Below are 20,142 nucleotides of genomic sequence, written 5' to 3' on the forward strand. Positions count from 1 at the left end.
ATCACTGAACATTTACTTTTATTATGTAACTAATATTTTTGTGAATTAATTTTATAAACGTTGAAAAACAATTTTAAATGCTCAAATAGCATAACAAGTTAAAAACCATTTCCATTCAGCACTTTTGAGATTAAAATTGAAAGTTTGAGATAGCTCAGACCAAAAATAAACTCTGATAGAAAGACACGATTCAAACCATTTTTGAGGTTGTGTGTCGAAATTTTTTGATGGAGAGAATTGGGAGCCACACATTCCGCCCAGCCCTGTTGCCAGATGCGCTAGAGACAAGTGTTTTGACAATGTGACAGGGCCATTGCCCCCACAAGTGTGGGGCTGGGTGGACCCTTGGGTCCAGGACCCAGACCTGTTTATTTTTATCTCAGCGTGTGAAATACATATACATACTCGCTGCGGGTATTTTAAAGTAAAATCATTTTATAAATAAAGCTTAGTTTGGACTTGTAAAATAGTAACCATAATTTTTACCCTGTGTTTTCAGGTCAAATAACATTCTAAAAAGAGTATAGGTAAGAAAGAACCACGCAGGGCCCGTAATCGAATGCGGAGGCCATGAACAGGGCCTTCTGGCAGAGGAGCAGCGGAGTGGAAATGCGGGAATTCCTTCGAGAGCGCGCGGGGCTGACGTAATGCGTCGGCGAGGGAGGGAGGAATGAACGAGGGGCCCACCTTGCCGCAGCAGTCGGTCTTCTTCGCTGTGCTGTTGTTCGCGAGAGCTCGGAGCAGCGGCCGTGCTGCGCGGTACGTCCAGGAGCGCAGCCGCGGGCGAACTGAGCGGCGACGGCGCCGCTGATAACGCCACCTGTCGGGAATTATCACTCCTCGCCAAGGTCGCCGTCAGCCGCCCTCCCCTCCCTCCCCAACACCAGCGGTCACGCGCTTCGGGAACGACGAGACCCCGAGGTCGCCGGCCCGTATCTGCGCCCGACGACCAGGAACCCCCCCCCCCCCCTCTTCATCGGCGCTCGCAAATCTTCCTGACCATACAAGCAGGGGGGCAGCTACAAGGCAGGGAAAGGCAGGGCAAGCCGGGCGGGGCGACGGAAGACTACCATACTGGAAAACTACCATAATGGATGTATTCCGCCTGGTCTCTTCGAAAAAAAAAAAAAGGCGGAAAAGTACCATAACTGAATACTGCCATAATTTTAATGCCAGGGAACACCTCGTAAGTGATGGGGAAAGGGAAGAGGAAGTCGAGGAAGCAACATTACCTACCGCAGAAGAGGCATTAAAGGCTGCAGAATTATTATCACGATTTGTTCATAGCAATATTGAAAATGATAGTAATTTGACCATGACAATGTCTTCTATACACAATAGTATTAGAGACTGTTATTACAATAAAATTAAAAAAAAAAAAACAGAAGCAGACAAAAATTACAGATTTCTTAATTTAAAAATTAAAAATATGTACATATAGGATGATTCATGTTTGTACGCGTGTTTATATGCTAAGTTTCTCTATTAAGTACATACGTATTCACCTAAAAAAGGTTTTTTTTTCTTTTCACAAAACGCTTTGTATGACGTTCGCTTATTATGAAGAGTTTGTCAGTTCCCTTCGATGTCATTATAAACGGATTCCACTGTATTATTTCGTAATAATCTCAAAATATCAAGTGTAGTATGTATGGAGAATTTAATTTCGTAACGAAATTATTAACCCTGATGTAGGCTATTACCAAGAATTCTGTACTCAGGAGTACTGAAAGTTCCAATAAAATATAGTTGTATTCAAATAAAACGAAAATTTCTCAATAAGTAAGCAAATCTCACAAAACTAGTGTCATCCTCAGAAAATGATCGATTTAAGGTCAATACCATAATTACCTAATATTCCGGCGATGTCAGTATGAAATGTATCTTTTAATTTGACATCTCCAACACTATCATTGATTAAGTACTTAATTTAAGATTTTGAAAATGCCTATTTGCAAACCGTTGTTTGAATAGCTTTCCAGTATTAGATGCGCATATTAAGCACGGTAAAACAAAAAAACAAAAAAAGAGCCAAAAGTGAAATAACAAGGTTAACTTTTCTGTGGCTTTAAAACCAAATAAATAAAATTAAATACAATAACTTCATGCTTGTAAGCACACACATATTTTAACTAAACACACTCTTTTAATATCTAACATTTATTTCAAAATTACTTTACCATCGACAGTGCAAGCTCTTTACATAATTATTGCACAGCGGGACTGTAAGTTTGTTTGCAGAAAATCAACTAAAAATTGCCAGACTAGTTATACAAATTATAGTTCACTGTTATGGAATTACACAATTCATGTTGAACGAAGAACATAAGAATACATCAATTGGTTCGTTACCGAGGTTAGATTTTACTACACGTACTGCACGTGTTATTGACACACGAAACCACAGTAAAATCGTGGAATAACATCATGTAAGTGTTAAGAAGACTGCAAGTATCCGCTCTACCACTCTGGTTCTGGGGTAGAGCGCCTGCCTTGTGACTTGTAGGACCCGGGTTCGCGCCCCGGCTCCTCCAAGGCGGATATCCCAGACAAAATGGTGGCATTTTCTCTGGTAGGAATGCAATCCCTTGTAACAAGTCAGGATACCAAAGAAACGGTGGGTGGAACAGAAAAAAAACTTCCAGGTGGCTTCCAAATGGGGAGCCCGTTTCTTTTCTTGGGCTCCCCGTGCGGTGGCCATTCCGGGGGTTTCTCCGGGGGAACGGAGTTTTGCAAAAATATTTGTTTGTAGTTTTTTAGCGTTTTAGTTTTTAGTAACTGTAGCTTTATCATTCCAACATGTTATAAATAAAGCTCAAACAACCATTTAAAACATTAAAAAAAATTTGCTTTTGTACAAAAATATTTTAATTAAGTGTGCATCAGTCAGTGGTTGTGTGTTAAACCATTTATCGGTATATATTTTTTGAAGTATTATTGACGGTTAAATTATAGTCAGAAACCTTTGTTCTGTAGTATTTTAGCATTTTTTGACGAAAAAATATTTATATACATGTGTTTTATATCTAAAAGTATTATTTCTGTAAAACCACAAAGTTTTCAATCAGGAATATCGTCTTTAACACACACAGTATTATGTGTATGTATATATATATATATATATATATATATATATATATATATATATATATATATATGTTTTAATTATCCTACAAATAGACGCTTTGCATTCAAATTTGCAAATGCAATTTCATGGTATTAGGTGTTCCGTAAAGTAGTAGTATATCTCAACTACTCTTTAATATTTAATAAATTATATTACATCGGTAATCAGTATTTATCTAGAAAAGATGCTGATGAAAAAATGGAAAATATATTTGTGAATCTATTCAGCAAGATATTTCAGCTGTCCAGATCTGGTTTTCAAGTTAATCGTCTCTGAATTACGATAGCATTTATTGTATAACATTTAGTAAAAAAAACTAATTCAATTAATTAGAATTATCACATAGTAAGTAACATTAAACGTGGTGTCCACCTTTAACACCTTCGAGTTATATTGGATGCCAAGTTTTTATTTTTCACCAACATATAGATAATACTATTAGCTGGACTTGAAGATGTTAGGTCTTATTAAATTTATAACTCTCTCTGCATAAATACCTGATTGTATACTTTGTTCTTCAAATTGATTAGCTATGAAGTAGAATATTGGTTCGTAATTGGGAATTAAATGACTAATTTTGATTGTAATATAATTGAAAGTATGCAGAAAAAAAATCTTAAATTAATATTTTAAAATTTTAGGCTACAGTGTTTTAACTCTCAGATAGTCTCGAAATGTTTCACGAAAAATACATGCCCCTATAAATAAGACATTAGCATTCACTCTCTCAAGTTCGTTGCCGACTAGGCAGTGTTACAGTTAAAAATATTTTTAATTACAGGCAGAGTTTTTATTAGGTTGCTTAAAATAGTTTTGAGATTGGCAATAATGCGTTATCCACGCCATTGGTTCTTTCCACTCGCATAATCTTCGTCTGATATTTAAGCTTCCTAATTGCAGGACTTAGGTTTTACAGGCATCTTCAGGTTTTAAAGTAAGTTTACTCTTTCGTACTTAGCCATTCGTAGACCTCTTCTACGATCCGTGCACCCACGATGTTGCTACAACACCGGCATGATTGCACTGCTAACAGAGAGACTTTGGACAAACTGTTATGCAATCTGGCTCAGTGTACTTTAGGTGTGACGTTGGTAGCATTGGCTAACTGCCTGACCTCGCTGTATTGTTTGGTTTGCAGGTTGGGTAGCTAAGTTGTATGCATTGCAACATTTTATTGTATAAACTAGGGAAAGATAAAGCCTAAATTTTTATCAGTTCAATCAGTCAGGTTTCTTATCTTTTATCTAAAAAAAATGCGAGCGGGTCTTTTAGTTATCGCCAGTGATACGTAGCATCGAACCTCGTTCTCATGTTGCAAATGCAATAATTATAATACGAAACTCGGGCCTAAGACAAGAAATTTAATGTAGAATTCTTTAAAATAATTCCGAGCGTGATAAATATGCGCAAATTGTGTTTTCAGCTACATTTCTGGACGTGAATCAATCGTAGTTTCCGCACCCGCCGCTAGAATTTTCTGCCGGAGCAGCTACGTCGACTATTGAATTATTCCATTTGCAGACTGATATTTTAAACTATATAGTGAAACGGCTCCGATGACATGGAAAAAGACTAGAAAAAGTACTAAACCTAAGTATTTTTATTAAAATACTTTCTCTATTGTTAAAATTCATTAAACAGTTAATGTTATAACTTTTCCCTTTGTCTTTGTGTACTTTGTTTCACTCCATCCCCCACAGATAGCAGCAACGTGATTGGTACTTATTTCGTTACGGATGTACATTACTCATGGAAATATTAATTTTAGCATGCGAGGCATTAAAGGCATTGTATGTAGTCTTTTTTCAGCCTTTGGAAATTTCGTTGCATGGTGAGCGTGCATCGTAAAAATTATCATAATTTTTTGAAGTTATACTTCTTTAGGCGCGTTTTGAAAAAATTATGAGAGTGAAATTTAAGATGCGCGCGCATCACTGTAACACAAAATTAACAGGTTGAAGCTGCCCGCTAAACCGCTCATTAAGTCTCGAAAAAAAAGCTACCAACAAAATAGAAATAGAACCTCTATTAGTCGCGCATGTTGGCACGCTCGTTACTTCTGATCACTGTTTTCATATTTATAATATTTATCCACATGTTTCTAGTTTCTACATTCACAACACGTGTATTAGTTTCATACAAGTGCGAATTATATATGTGCTAATAAATTATATTCAGTAGTGATTTAAATTGAATATTTTGATTAATATTATTTACTATTCGTAAATATTAGTAAAAAAAATTGTGCTTATATACTTTTTAAAGTGCTCCAATATAAATGAAGTTAACTATCCGTATGTATTATTTATTGATATAAATTAAAATATTATTTCATATAATTAATACTAAATATTATTAAATTATTAATGTTTAATATTTATTATTGGTTATTTTTTATTTACAAAATAAAAAATAAATTTAATAAAACATTTAATAAAAAATTGTGATAAAAATTAAAATCAAACATCAAATTAAAATATTAATTTTTAATATTATTATTAAATTTAATAAATAATAAATATTAATTAGCAAATTTAATAAAAACTTTTTGATAAACCGAAAAGTGAATATTAAAATAAGAAAATAAGAAATATGTTAAAAATTAATAAAGTTAAATTAATTTTTTGAATTTATTATTAAAATTATTTATTTTCTTTTAAAATATTAAATAATCATAAATATTTATTATTCTCTAAATTTTATTTATTTAATTTTTCAAATTTAAACTGAACTTTATTGACATTGTTGACTATCTTTTTCCAGCCCTTTTTTATTTTATTGTAATTAATTATTTGCATGCAATTAAAACCTATTTTTTAATTATGCCAAAGTAGTATAACTTCTCACGCGCGTACATATAAGTACACGCACCCATTTATTTATAACGCGTCTAAAGGAGTACAACTTCAAAAAGTTAAATACGAATAAATATATATTATTGATTTTTAAATCTTATACTTTAGTGATTGATAGTGAATACTGGTCCATATCATTAAATTTATTTATGAATATTAGTGATAGAAATTGTGGTTATAAACTTTTTCAAGTGTATTTACATAAGTAAAATTAGGTTATACATCTTTAGGCGCGTTATGAAAAAATTATGAGAATGAATTTTTACGGGTCGCACGCAGCATACAACAAAAATTGACAGGATGAAAAAAAGTCACAATAAAAATTATATATGCGCTTTTTAATTATATAGTTTAGTGAGTGATTAATATTGAATATTGTACCACATAATAAAAATATATATTTATTGTGAATATAAGTAATAGATATTGAGTTTATAAACTTTTTCAAGTGTTTTTATATAAGTGAGGTTACGTTCCCGCATGTATAATTCCTTTGCATGGTAAATTATTATATTACTTTTTTTCAAATAAAAAATACAATAAATATTCAGAATATTTATTAATTTATATTATTAATTAAAATTTATCTTGATTATTTTACTAAAATATATAATTAATTTTATACATGTGATTATGTTAATATTTAATACTGTGTATTTATTAATTTTTATTTTTATTCCATTTATACTTTACCAACCGTGTTGGTCATATCGCTCCAATCCTTTTATTATTTTATTTCTATTAATTATTTGAATGTAACATTTCATTAAGTTTTTTTATTACTCCCAGTAAGTATACTTCTAACGTGCGTACATAAGTACACGAGCCCCCTTTTTTTCATCATAGGCTTAATAAAGTCAAAAACACCTCACGTAGCATAAATAGACTAGTAGAATCCACACACAATCTTGATTTTGCAAGTTTTAAATTTCCTGGTAAGAATATTGGGATCGTGTAAATCATGCAAAAAAAAAAAAATATAAATAAAATGTATCGAGCAGGGCTTTCAAAAAGCGTTCATTCAAGCGCGAACGAACCACGGCGTAGACGACTTAGTGGTACGCTTGGTTTTTAAGGTTACTGTCGAGCAGCTGGCTCTGGTATCGCTGCGATCCAGTCGTGTGTGTTCTCGGAGAGACTCCGTGACGCACGCTGCTGAGGAAAGTCGTGTTTGCAGAAGCGCGGAAGAGTTGTATTATGGGAAACTACCTACATGTTGGTGAAAAATAAAAACTTGACATCCAATATAACTCGAAGGTGTTAAAAGTGGACACCACGTCTAATGTCATTCCTTACTATGTGATAATTCTAATTAATTGAATTAGTTTTTTTACTAAATGTTATACAATAAATGCTATCGTAATTCAGAGACGATTAACTTGAAAACCAGATCTGGACAGCTGAAATATCTTGCTGAATAGATTCACATTATTATTAGCTTAAGTTTAATTTTACTTTTACGAATTTAACAGGTTATTGCTACGGTGTGCAGTTTTTTTTTTAACCTAGCATTCCTAAGTTAGTCTAATCCTGAGGATACGATGAATTCAGAGGAAGAATCATGTCAGTGACAGTTTTTTTTTTATTTTTTTTTAACGTGGCAAGGCAGGATGGGTTTGGGGTTCGAATTATATTTTAATCATTATAGCCCCCCGAGCCCTGAGTATGTGCTTCTTCGAACATAGGTTTCATTCGAGTATATTCTAAGGAATATGAGTTTTGATTAACATTAAAGTGAAGCATAGATAATGCAGTGCCTAGTCTTTGTCCCCTGGGCCATGTACTTATTCAGAGCCCTAGTACCAGGGAGAGGGGCTTGGGGGCTAGTAATAGCCCCCTATTAAAAAATGGGTTTTGTAATTATGTGCGTACGTTAGAAGTTATATGTACTTACTTGGCGTAAAAAAAACTTTAACTTTGCATGAAAATGATTACTAAAACTAAAATAATAAAATGACTGGAGTGATATTATAAAGCTTTTGGTAAAGTACAAATTCAATCAAATTAAAAAAAAAATTGGTTGTCTGTAAAGTCGGTTTACGGAAGATAGTTTAACGTGACGTCATAACAAACCATTGATGAAATGATTGATCCAGAAGAAAATGAAATATCATATTCGGCCTGAGACTGAGCCGTAATAGGTTTTTGCAACCAAACCATTTAGGCATTAAAATTATTATTTTCTTTGAGGAAGAATTTTTTTTAAATTTTTCTATCTTTTGTATGATACAATCTACCTCTGCATACTTTTATGAATAAAATTGAAAATTTTTTATTGAATTAACACTATTTTGTATGGATACAAAGGAGTGAAATAAAATCTACCATTTAATTAATAAATTTACTTTTATTTGCATTCATTAATTCAAATATATTTATTACTTTTGAAGTGTCGCGCGTGCCGTATTGATTTTTACAAGTACAAAAATTAATATTGCCACGGCCGGGACTCGAACCGTCAACCTTTGAAAGGGTAGTCAGCGATGCTAACCGCACGGCCACGAGGCCATATTGGTAATAATTGTTTCAGATATCATATATATAAATATTGTTTTGTGTTGTGGAAGTTTTAAAACGTATTTGAATATTTAGCATTACTTTTAAGGGCAAGCTTCAAGGTCGCGGTTGTGAATCACGGTCACCAGATAGCTCTGGGGTGGAGCTGAGAGCGAGAGATCGCAGACAGAGATAAGACCGTGGCAGCGAGTGAGCAGAAGGGTGGAAGGGGGGCGCCGGCGGGATCAGGTGTTCATCCGGTGTTGCCAGCTCTGTGTCCAACTGAGGAGAACAGCCGCGTGCCTAGCTAGGGGCGGACGGTTAGGCGAGGCACACCCACTCAGCAGAGCTTCAGCACTAGAAGCCCGGTGCCCGGGACAGCCGGAATCTTCATTAGGCATCATATAGAGCAGGATTTTTTTGGAGATGAATTCTGATAATACGACATTGATAACGTTTTTTTTAAATTATAATCCTACAACCAATGGTCAGTTAAACTGAAATCTATTGCATGTCACGTTCAAGGATGACATGCACTTACAAGTCCCATAACATAAGCCCCGTCACTCTGGCGGGTTTTCCTACACACACATTTCATTTTATGAACAAACCTATTTTTTTTAATTAAAAATATTTTAACTTATCCACATAATGTATGCGAATATTACACTTGTGACCAAAGGTTTGAATTATGTTTATATATAAACATGATTCTATATATATATATATATATATATATATATATATATATATATATATATACGAGTTATAGGGCAGGACTATTTTCATAACATTAAACAATTTGTCATTTATTAAAAAATTTAACAGTAGTCGAGATGCGTTTCTTGAAATATATTTATTTATTTCAAGACACAAATATTTCGTAAGAAATAAAATACGATGTACATACATACATATACTTGCTACACATTGGCAATGTAACGAAATGTAAAAAATGAGGACCTAATACAAGTATGTATTAAAACTTAAGTTTATAAAAGAATTGCCAAGTGCAAGTACAATAGGTAAATCAAGTACTCCGTATCGTTCATGGATATGTGTTCTTAGCTTGCAAACTTGTAAACTGAAGTAATCTGTTAATTAGTAGTATAAAAATAATTTATTATAATTAAATATAGTATTCCTTACACAGAAAAAAAAATGTTTTTGGACATTTTCACAAAATTCCTTTAGAAATCGGTTGCCAAGAAATATTTCGTAATATTACTAGAGAAAATATAGTAAATTTCTACAAAACATTGTTATGGTTATTTTTGAATTTATGATTTGCGTTTTTCTAAACAAAGCTGGATATTTACTGTCGCGCTTACGAATATTGCAATATAATATTATATTACGACTTTTTTGTACAAGGGTACATTTTTAACCCTTGGAAAATGTAATAATATTTAGCAATTGGACTTCATAATTGTTTATTGTGCTTTTGTGCGTGCGCATTTAGTCGTGGAAAGTTATACAGGGAAATGTTTATAAATAACTGTAACTAATTCAGGTACTGGGACAACCCAAAGAATAAATGCCCGGGCAATAATACAATCCCACATTTGCAGCGATTTGCTTTCGTGCAAATGTACATATTTACAAATATCTGTAATTTTGTGTGCATGAATATTTCAGTTTGATTGAAAAAAAATTACAGAGTACTGTCTAAGCTTTCCAGTATAAGAATCAACAGTGTTTCAGTCATATATTGGCTGTAACGACGGTAAAGTTATGCTTGACGAGCTGTCAACAACTTTGCAGATGCAGCGTTCCTAACGAACTATATAATATGTAAACATGGAAATTTTTATAGTTGGTCTTTTATGATCTACAGGCCAGTGCGGACAAGACCTACAATAAATGCAGACTGACAAATACCAGATTAGACAAAACAAGGTTGGTTACCAAATCTGTTAAACCTCTTACCTGAAACAGGGACGGAAAAGTAAAAAGAGGCGAAAGAAGTATAGGAATGTATGTCCGGGCACAGACGCCGGCGCTGGTGACGGTGCCAGATCAATGACAGACCGACCTCTGACGTCACGGCGGCCATCTTGGACTCAAAAGTTCCTCAAAATGACTAAACATTCCTCAAAAATGACTCAAAATTTGTAAAAATTTCCCGTTTTTCAGGGAAAAAAATTCCCGTCTTGAGGGAAAATTTACCGTTTTTAGACCTTAAAAATACCAGCGGCTAGAAATATCCATATTGAGGCTTAAGCATCCATGTCTACAGCTTCCGATAAGCCTCTGACGTCATCATTGAATATGTCATCATGTAATAAGACGTCATCGTTGCAATTTCCGTTACGGCAGCCATCTTAAAAATCATTATGTATTATCCGATTTTAATGAAAAAAATTAAATTTTTTCATAAATAGCTTTTTTATTAATTTTTTAATTTTTTCATTAAAATAGGATAATAAATAATGATTTTCAAGATGGCTGCCGTAACGGAAATTGCAACTGTAACGTCATATTACATGATGACATATTAAATTATGACGTCAGAGGCTTATCGGAAGCTGTATACATGGATGCTTAAGCCTCAATATGGATATTTCTACCCGCTGGTATTTTTAAGATCTAAAAACGGTAAATTTTCCCTCGAGACGGGAATTTTTCCCTGGAAAATGGGACATTTTGAGTCATTTTGAGTCATTTCTGAGAAATTTTAAGGAATTTTTTAGTCCAAGATGGCCGCCGTGACGTCAGAGGTCGGTCGGTCACTGACCCGGCACCGACACCAGCGCCTGGCGCCTGTGCCCGGACATACATTCCTATACTACTGGCGAATCGAATCACAGCCAGTATTATCAGTCTGTATAGGCCTATAAATAGAGATAGGTAAATTTCGCGCATTCATTTTGTCGCAAGCTAGTATGAAAACATTTATACTGTTCCACTGAGTTCATTTTTGGGCGATAGTTATTAGCTACCCCTCTGCGATGCCCAACTAGGAGAAGAAAAAAAAGTAAATCAGGTAGTGCTGATCAACTAGGATAAGAAATCAGCCAAAGGAAAAGCAAACATGGGTTGAGCACATTTAAAACATTTAATTCTATCCTGATTCCAGATTAATTCACGAAATTTCCGAGTCCCTACATAGAAGTAACGTGAAATCAGTACGTGTGTACGAAGGTTCGTATTTACTTTGTCATTTTCTCAATTTTCTAGAAGTGGCCATCCAAACCTCATTAAAAAATATATATTTCCTTCTAGTTTCCCATTACCAAGCAAATAATGATAAATCAGCATTTATTAATACACACAGAGATTTTCAGTAGAGTAAAATTGTGCTTAATGCATGAAAAATAATTATATATATACATATATATACATATGTATATATATATACATATATATGTATGTGTGTGTTTGTATGTATCATTGAAATATAACTATACTTTGAAAACGAAGTTTTTTTGCGAAACTGAGATCTCTCCAAGATAAAGAAGTTTGTTATAAGTTAGTAAGAACTACACATTAACGTATTTATATGTTTTTATCATTAATTTCAGTTAAGTGTAGGGCATTTTTACCTGAAACCGATTTACGTTTTTAATATTCAATTGCTGCAAGAAAAAAAACCTCATAATAATAAAACATTAATGAAACCTGCCAGAATTTGTATAATTTTCATCCACATATAACTTCACAGCTAAAGTATTACATAATAATTAAAGTTGTTTGCGTTGATTTTCAAAAATTATTTTCAGGCAATTAATATCAGCTGAGAATGTGTCAAAATAATTACAAGAAATGTTTTATGTATTTTTGAAACATAAATACGGTTCCATACGTTTCAAAGCTGTAAATTTTACAAATATTTTTCTTTATTGATCAGTAAATTCAGCGATATGAGTTAATCTTTATGAAGGATCTTATCAGAGGATGTGGCTATGACAATGCTCAAAAGATTGGTATTGTGAAAAATGTGTCTAAATCAGGATTAACACAATATTAGATTAACTTTTCTTTAAAAAATGTATGTTCCCTCTGCCATAATGTTTAATGCTAATGATTGTACCTACAACTAATGGTAACCGTGTATTAATTATTACATTTACCGATACTACAAATAGTTATTACGTAGAATGACCACTTCTTAAGTTGTTGCGAAATGTGAACCACAGTTAAAGAAAATACATTAGGTTTGAAAATCATGTTTTATATTTCATATTTTACAAAGAATTCAAAATAATAGTGACATTTACTCATTCAGTATAATATATCATACAAAATAGAAAAATGAGAAGAAAAACCATAGGCTATAACTGATAGTAGAAACACAGTTTATATCAGCATAGAGACCAAAAGACACGTATATTACTACAACATACAAAACAAATAAATAACTATAATCAAAATAAACAACTATAATCAGTTCTTCGGAATTCATTGTAAACAATATTTTAAAAGGTATGTCTCCACAGAATTAAAATATAAACTTCAGATAAAATTATAACCTTATAAAAACTCATGTACAGTTACTTCCAAAAAAATTGTTTTCTTTCGTTTAACTTAATGTTTTCGATGTTAGAACAAATTTGAACACAACAGAACATTTTATAGCAATCGTCTAGAGTTTCAAAGAACAAAAATATCTTACTTCAATTATATTTACATTCATTTATCCCTTGCTTTTTCCGGGTCAGTTTTTGACGTCTTGATTGCTGTTTCTCTGCCAAGCTTCTTTCAGCTTCCAAAATGTAGCCTGGTTCTCTAATGGCTCTGTCTATGCTTTGATTTGGCACCACTATCTCAGGCAGAAAACACCTACGATAAAATCTAGTCAGTTTCGGCAACATTTCTGTTTCCCGCATGAGCTCATCTCTTTCTACTCTTTCTACTTGTAAATTCTGACGAACAACAGACATTACCATGAAGTAACAGTATTCGCGCTATGTATGTTTAAAGTCCCTTGCAGCTCATAAAAATAAAGGTGTGAACGTTTAATAATTAAACTTCCGTTTCATTGACACGTGGAAAAAACTTTCTTTTTCTTATTGCAGTTTCTTGGAGCCCTTGGTCAAGTCCGTCAGGGCTAGCACTGAAATATCCGTATTAGAGATCCAAAAATAAACCACACTTCTGTACAACTAATCCGGTTTGTGCTTGAAACCTCTGAATGGCAATATGCTCATTGCGACCACCATACTCCATTGCCAGTGTCGAAAACGGGGGCATGTAAAGTAGGTAACTGTTTAACATGATTTGAACAGGACATAGATTCTTTCCGGCGACAAACAACGCCGAAATTACTGACTTTTAACCGCACACGTCTCATTTTGTGCCATAGCTCACAATCAGCTAGCATTTTTGTTCGTTTCACGATATTAGTTCTTTCTCCAAAAGTGACTTGCAGTGATTCGATGTAATCAACATTAATTACATAAGTTGTTTTGTCACAGAAATAATACTCCTAAATATACTAACTTGTGCACCTGTTAGATGTCAGACATGCAATTATAACATGACAATAATATACATTTTTAATACTATTCATTACTATTAAATAAAAATAAACGTTAATTATATAACGTTTTTCAGTCACATTATAGTAAATATAAGACGTGTGTATAATCACAATGGCAATCCATCGGTGAGTGGGCAAAGGCGTCACCGAAACTCAGAAATTCTAAATTATTACTACTTTTAACGTAAATTGATTTTTACATTAAATTAAAATTTTTAATAAAATGTTTGTTTTACATAGACGTATAAAATAATTTATTCATGGTAAAATTTAAAAAATGAATAACATAAAGCATATTTTACAGAAATATTTCGGGATTGTTTTCTCAGTTTCTGTTTTATAATCTATTGTCGCTGAAAATAAGTGCCAGCTCGTAAAATTGACAGTAAAGATTACAAAAAAATTATAGACAAAATTGCATCCTAATAAAAATGGTATTTATAGCTGCATATAAAAATCAAAATTGCCCCGCATGCATCCGCAATTTTACGACTAACATTGTCACTAGAACAAATGTGTAATGTATCATTAATACATTTTCAAACTATAGGCTTATTTTTACGCATAAAATGAAACGTTAAATTCGTTTGAAATGGTTTTAGAGCAAATATATTTAACAACTCTTACAAATGTTAAAAATTAATTTCCAGTATTCTGTTTTCAATAATATTTTAAAAGTTTTACAGTATGTCAAATATAAATGTCTCATATCCGTGTATATATAATATATATATAACACATGTACATACTTTTTATTTTTAGCAGTAGGCCTACGTGCCAGAAGCATTTTCTTTTTTTGCGGATTTCTTTCGCTTTGATAATTGTGGCCGTTTCTTGAGACATTTTGTGCTGCCGATAATCGCACACTGCGTACCAAGACTTGATAAATTTCATTGAATAAGTCATACGTAGTCGAGCGTCACACTAATACTAAAAAAGAGAGAATGAGTGACCTCGGTGAGACGCTGGCGCCAAACACCTTTCCCCATCCCTTCCCCTCATGCAAGGTAGCCGAGGGCGCAACTAACCACGGGCCTCAACGCCATAAAAAAAATTTATTACAAAAAGTTCTAATTGACAGAATGTGAGTGTCGCTATATTTTTTTATCTACTCAGGTCTACCAATAATATCAAAGTTTGAAGCAAACCTTCATAATGTAATAGTTTGTGCGTCTTCAGAAACATTTGCATTTTCAGGAGAAGCCTAAACCTAAAGATAGCAAAAGCTATTCTATGTTATTTTTTAAACTCGTTATTAAAATAAAAATTGATCAAGTATGTGTAGATATTCAGATAGGAATTTGAGATCTGTGTCACAATAAATGTGAAGTTAAAAATTTTAATAAACATTTGGTTTAGACAGGATTGTTTCGATGAAGCGCCGGTGTGCATAACAGTGTGACATAAAATCCTCCTAAATTATATACGAAAAAACGACCACAGAAAAAGCTATTTAAAATAATGAACAAATTTAATTTGTGAAGACGAACTGCGCGAGAACAATTTATACTGTTTTTAATACATGACCATCATGCTATCAGTTTTTGTTTTTATTTTCTGTCCTGTAAAGAGTTAAACACTAACCAGTGAAGTTGTAAATGCAGAACTGTCAGAAATGTCAGTACCTCGCGCGCAAGGCGTGACAGATGACTAGCCCGTGTTCGTCTCCCTGGCTCACAGTCGCGAGGGGTGGGTGACCTTCCAAGGAGCTGGCAACACGGCAGCCTGTCTCCGCCACCTAGCGCGTCATCCTCTTCCCCCCTGGCACCCCTCGCCCACAACCACGTGCTGGGCCTCGCGGCCTCAATGTTTCCATTACAAATAATCATCCTGTGACTATGTTTTTAAAGATAGAGTATCAGTCCCGCTGACTTTTTTAAAGAATTCAACTCAGTCAAGGTTCCAGTACAGCCGTTTAAGCGATTAAATGAATAGCCTGAAAAATATGATACTTTGAATATTATATCACATAATATCACCATCTTGAAATAAAAAATTAAAACTTTTAAAGATATAGCGCTGTTAAGGTCTTCAAAATCTACAACATAGCTTTTGTTTGACGCCGTTTTCACAAAAATTGTAGAAATCGCGCGGGAATTTGTTTTGCATGTAAATGCCTATACCGCGGCCGGAGTGAATTTGGTTGAAGCCCGGCCTTAAATAGCCGTACCAATTGTGCTGAAAATCGGTGGACGATCGTAAATTACATAATATTAATAATTCAAACGACGAAAATATGATTGAAAAGTTAAATCGATGGTTGTTCCAATCGAATGGAAGAGAGATTCCACGCATGCGTACAATGAGCACGAAGAGAGATGCCACGCATGCGTACAATGAGCATAACAGGACACATCCGTAGTGGGACATCCGTAGTGTGACAATGTGCGTTATGGGACACTTTTTCGTGCATGCAGCCGGCGTTCATCGATTTATTAGATGTTGTCACGTCCAAAAATTGGTTGTCTGTAAAGTCGGTTTACGGACGATTGTTTTACGTGACAACGTCATAACAAAACATTGATGAAATGATTGCATACTTATATGAATAAAATTTAATCAGTTTTATTGAATTATCACTATTTTGTATGGATACAAAGATGGAGTGAAATGAAATCTATAATTTAATTGATAAATTTACTTTTATTTGCACTCATTAATTCAAATATGTTTATTACTTTAACGAAGAGATTATTTTAACTATAACTTTCATACATGTTTGCTATTTAACTTCTTCCAATCTGTGTTATTCTGTTAAGGATAGGACGATGATAGAAAAAGTAGGAACCGAATGGGAGTGTTTCAAGTTTAATGTGCCTCGAAAAAGTCAAATCGATGGTTGTTCCAATCGAGTAGAAGAGAGATAGATGCGGCGCAAGCGTACAATGAGCGTAACGGGACACAAAGTAACGGGACAATGTGCGTAAAGGGACACTTTTTCGTGCATGCAGCCGGCGTTTATCGATTTATTAGACGTTGTCACGTCAAAAAAAAATACATTGGTAATTTTCCAATAACGAAAGAGAATTCTGCCAAAATTTCTTATATGTACATTATACGGAATGAGGAAAACGGCCTTACTCGTAAAATCGTAATGAAACTAGCTTTATAGAATTTACATTTTTGCACACTGGAGTACTTGAAGTAATTGTAGATCATTATTTAATGGGTGCAAATCCAACGCAAATATTCACGGGTTTTCTTCTGTAATGTTTTCATTTTTAGGGTGACAAAACACAAAAAACTCAGATATTAAGATTTTTGATGTCCATATTAAATTATTTAAAGTCTACAAAATGTTTTTAAGATGCTGAAATGCGAGGGAAATATTTTTGTGTAGTGTAGTTTGTTGGCACAGGGCAAGCAGCACAGGCGCTCTAGGGGAGACATAGGCTCGTACATGGAATGCTGGGGGGCTTTGCACAGACTTGCAGTCATTCAAAAATAAACTCTGCTGAAATTTAAGTATTTTTATATTACTGTCGGATTAAATTGAAATTCAGTTTTTCGTGCCTTACAACACTTATAAATGAATTATGACACATACATAAAATAGTAACCATAAAATCACATAGAATAACAACCAAAACACATTAACACAAGACATACACTGATACATATCAATAACTTTACGACAAAACACGAAACGATACAACGCACATATAATTAAAGATTGATAAAGTTCATATTAACTAATTGGTTATAATTGGTTACTTTGGTTTTTTAAAAAAAAATTTAAACAGAAACTAAAATGGAGTATACAAATTAAATATGTAGATTATAAAAGTTTTAGATAACTTATTGCTTAAGTTTTTGACGTGACAACGTCTAATAAATCGATGAACGCCGGCTGCATGCACGAAAAAGTGTCCCATTACGCACATTGTCCCGTTACGCTCATTATACACTTGTGCCGCAACTATCTCTCTTTCACTCAATTGGAACAACCATCGATTTGACTTTTTCGAGGCACATTAAACTTGTAACACTCCCATTCGTTTCCTACTTTTCCTATCATCGTCCTATCCTTAACAGAATAACACAGATTGGAAGAAGTTAAATAGCAAACATGTATGAAAGTTATAGTTAAAATAATCTCTTCGTTAAAGTAATAAAGATATTTGAATTAATGAGTGCAAATAAAAGTAAATTTATCAATTAAATTGTAGATTTCATTTCACTCCTTCTTTGTATCCATACAAAATAGTGATAATTCAATAAAAATGATTAAATTTTATTCATAAAATTATGCAATCATTTCATCAATGTTTTGTTATGACGTTGTCACGTAAAACTATCGTCCGTAAACCGACTTTACAGACAACCAATTTTTTTTACCAATGAATGTTTCTAGATTATTCAAAAAGAGTTATAATTTTTCTTTACAAATTCTATAGTTGTAAATGGTTTTAAAAGTGTCACCAATTCTATAATTGCAAGTTGGAATTCTTAATCAAAACCGAGATATTATGTCTAAAGCATCAAAAATGGAAAAAAAAACCTATATAATAAAATGTGTATCACTGATTGGACGTCTAGTAAGTAGAACATGCAAATTAAATGCATCGAGTGGAAGTAATTTACTTATTTACGCGTGCGACTACGAAAGTCATAAAAGCTCAACTATTTCACCGTCAAAATTGAATACAAATAATACTTATATAAGTCACCAAGCCACAACAAAATTCATTGCACTTTTGGGTGATAGTAGGGCAGTTCTCATTATCATTACAATTATTAGCTCAACAAAGTTTGCGCACAACCGCTCCTTAAGTCTTACTTCTACTGTATAGTGGACATTTTATGTACGCGTGCAATGTAAGGTTAAGCCAAGTACAAAAACAGTGCCTGGAACAAAGAGAACACAACAGGTTTCAAAGAGGTAGATAAGATACAATATCTTATTCGAGAGTTTATCCAAACATAAAAATAATAATTTTAGAATGTGAAAGGAAAATTATTTTTTTCAAGTTATTATTAATTTTCGTATAATCTACCGCAGTCAGCAGGGTTGTAAACTGTAGATGAATAAAGCAAAGCTATTCCGTTCGTATCTGAAAATAAACGTACATGTTTCAAAACGATATACTTTCCCACAATTACCACCAGAATACTTGTGTTCGACATTCATTAACGTACACACATACATGCATACAAACTTGCATAAACGCACACATACAACATGCACGTATACCTTCGTGAATATACGCTGTGTCATGTAACTTGTCGGAAGTTTTACAGTTCTCAAAAGTAATACCGATGGCAGGACCGTACGCAGAAATTTACTTTTGGGGGAGGGGGAATAGAACCACTTTGCCCGCTGTTTGCTTTCAGACACTTTCCTTTTGTGGAGGGAATGACAGATGTTTTAGAATTCCCGGGGGAGGATGGGACGTAACCCTCACCCCCCCTTCCCTGCTTTAGCCCCTGACGAATGGTCCACGTTTTCTTCTGCCACTTCTGTTCTGTCAACAGTGTATGTAAGCAACTTCATTTGGTTGTCAAAGTTCGTAAACAAAATTATGCGACAGCAGAGTAATGGGTACCCCCCCACCGATGCTGCTTTCGAAAAATGTCAAATTTTTATACAGTCACAATGGACTGGGACGGCAAGTCTAGTAAATTAACTGAAATAGTGATGTAGCGTACGCCCAAAAGTTTGACAGAACAGCTGTCAGAGGTTAGAAAAATACGCCGACTTGGTGAGGTTTTAGATTTGAGTTTCCCAAATCGTTACTTCACTGTTCCCCAAACCACCGGAGCGATTTGAGAAACACTTTCACTAATTATTCGTGCAAACAAATGTACAATGCGAGAATTTCATCTCAGAATTGATTAAAAAAATGAAAAAAGCAGTGCGAATAAGACATCGTGCAGTGAGTTCCATACGACCCATTCGAGAGCCCTTGCTAGAAAGTAACCAATGAAGAACATTTGGTGAAATATTGCAGTAAAATTCCCATTTTGACACTCTGCAAAAACTTTCTAGAAGCGAGCAAGAAAATTTACTGAAAAATATTTATTCTACTAGTAGGTAATTACTACGTATTAACCTTTGCCCCCATTTTTCCTTGAAACGTTATCAAGGTGATTTCTTTCAACTTTCCGACCGATGATGGATACTTTTAGCGATCCGTAACACTCAAGGGTCCGCCTTACCTGGGCACGCATAGAGTGTGCAG

General features: G+C 33.8%; 1 protein-coding gene across 2 annotated transcripts in view; it reads right to left on the reverse strand.

Annotated features, from left to right (window-relative positions):
• LOC134533785 (ankyrin-3-like) overlaps window positions 1-20,142 on the reverse strand; it is a 66,475-nt gene that overhangs the window by 36,889 nt on the left and 9,444 nt on the right. Inside the window, exon 2 of one of the 2 annotated variants that reach the window (XM_063371440.1) lies at window positions 688-820. The exons of the other annotated variant lie outside the window; for it this stretch is intronic. The gene's annotated coding sequence lies outside the window, so the exon portion shown is untranslated. The remainder of the gene's footprint in view (window positions 1-687; window positions 821-20,142) is intronic. 2 annotated transcript variants of the gene reach the window in all.

The sequence above is a fragment of the Bacillus rossius genome, chromosome 7, assembly GCF_032445375.1.
Source record: "Bacillus rossius redtenbacheri isolate Brsri chromosome 7, Brsri_v3, whole genome shotgun sequence".
Classification (NCBI taxonomy): domain Eukaryota; kingdom Metazoa; phylum Arthropoda; class Insecta; order Phasmatodea; family Bacillidae; genus Bacillus; species Bacillus rossius.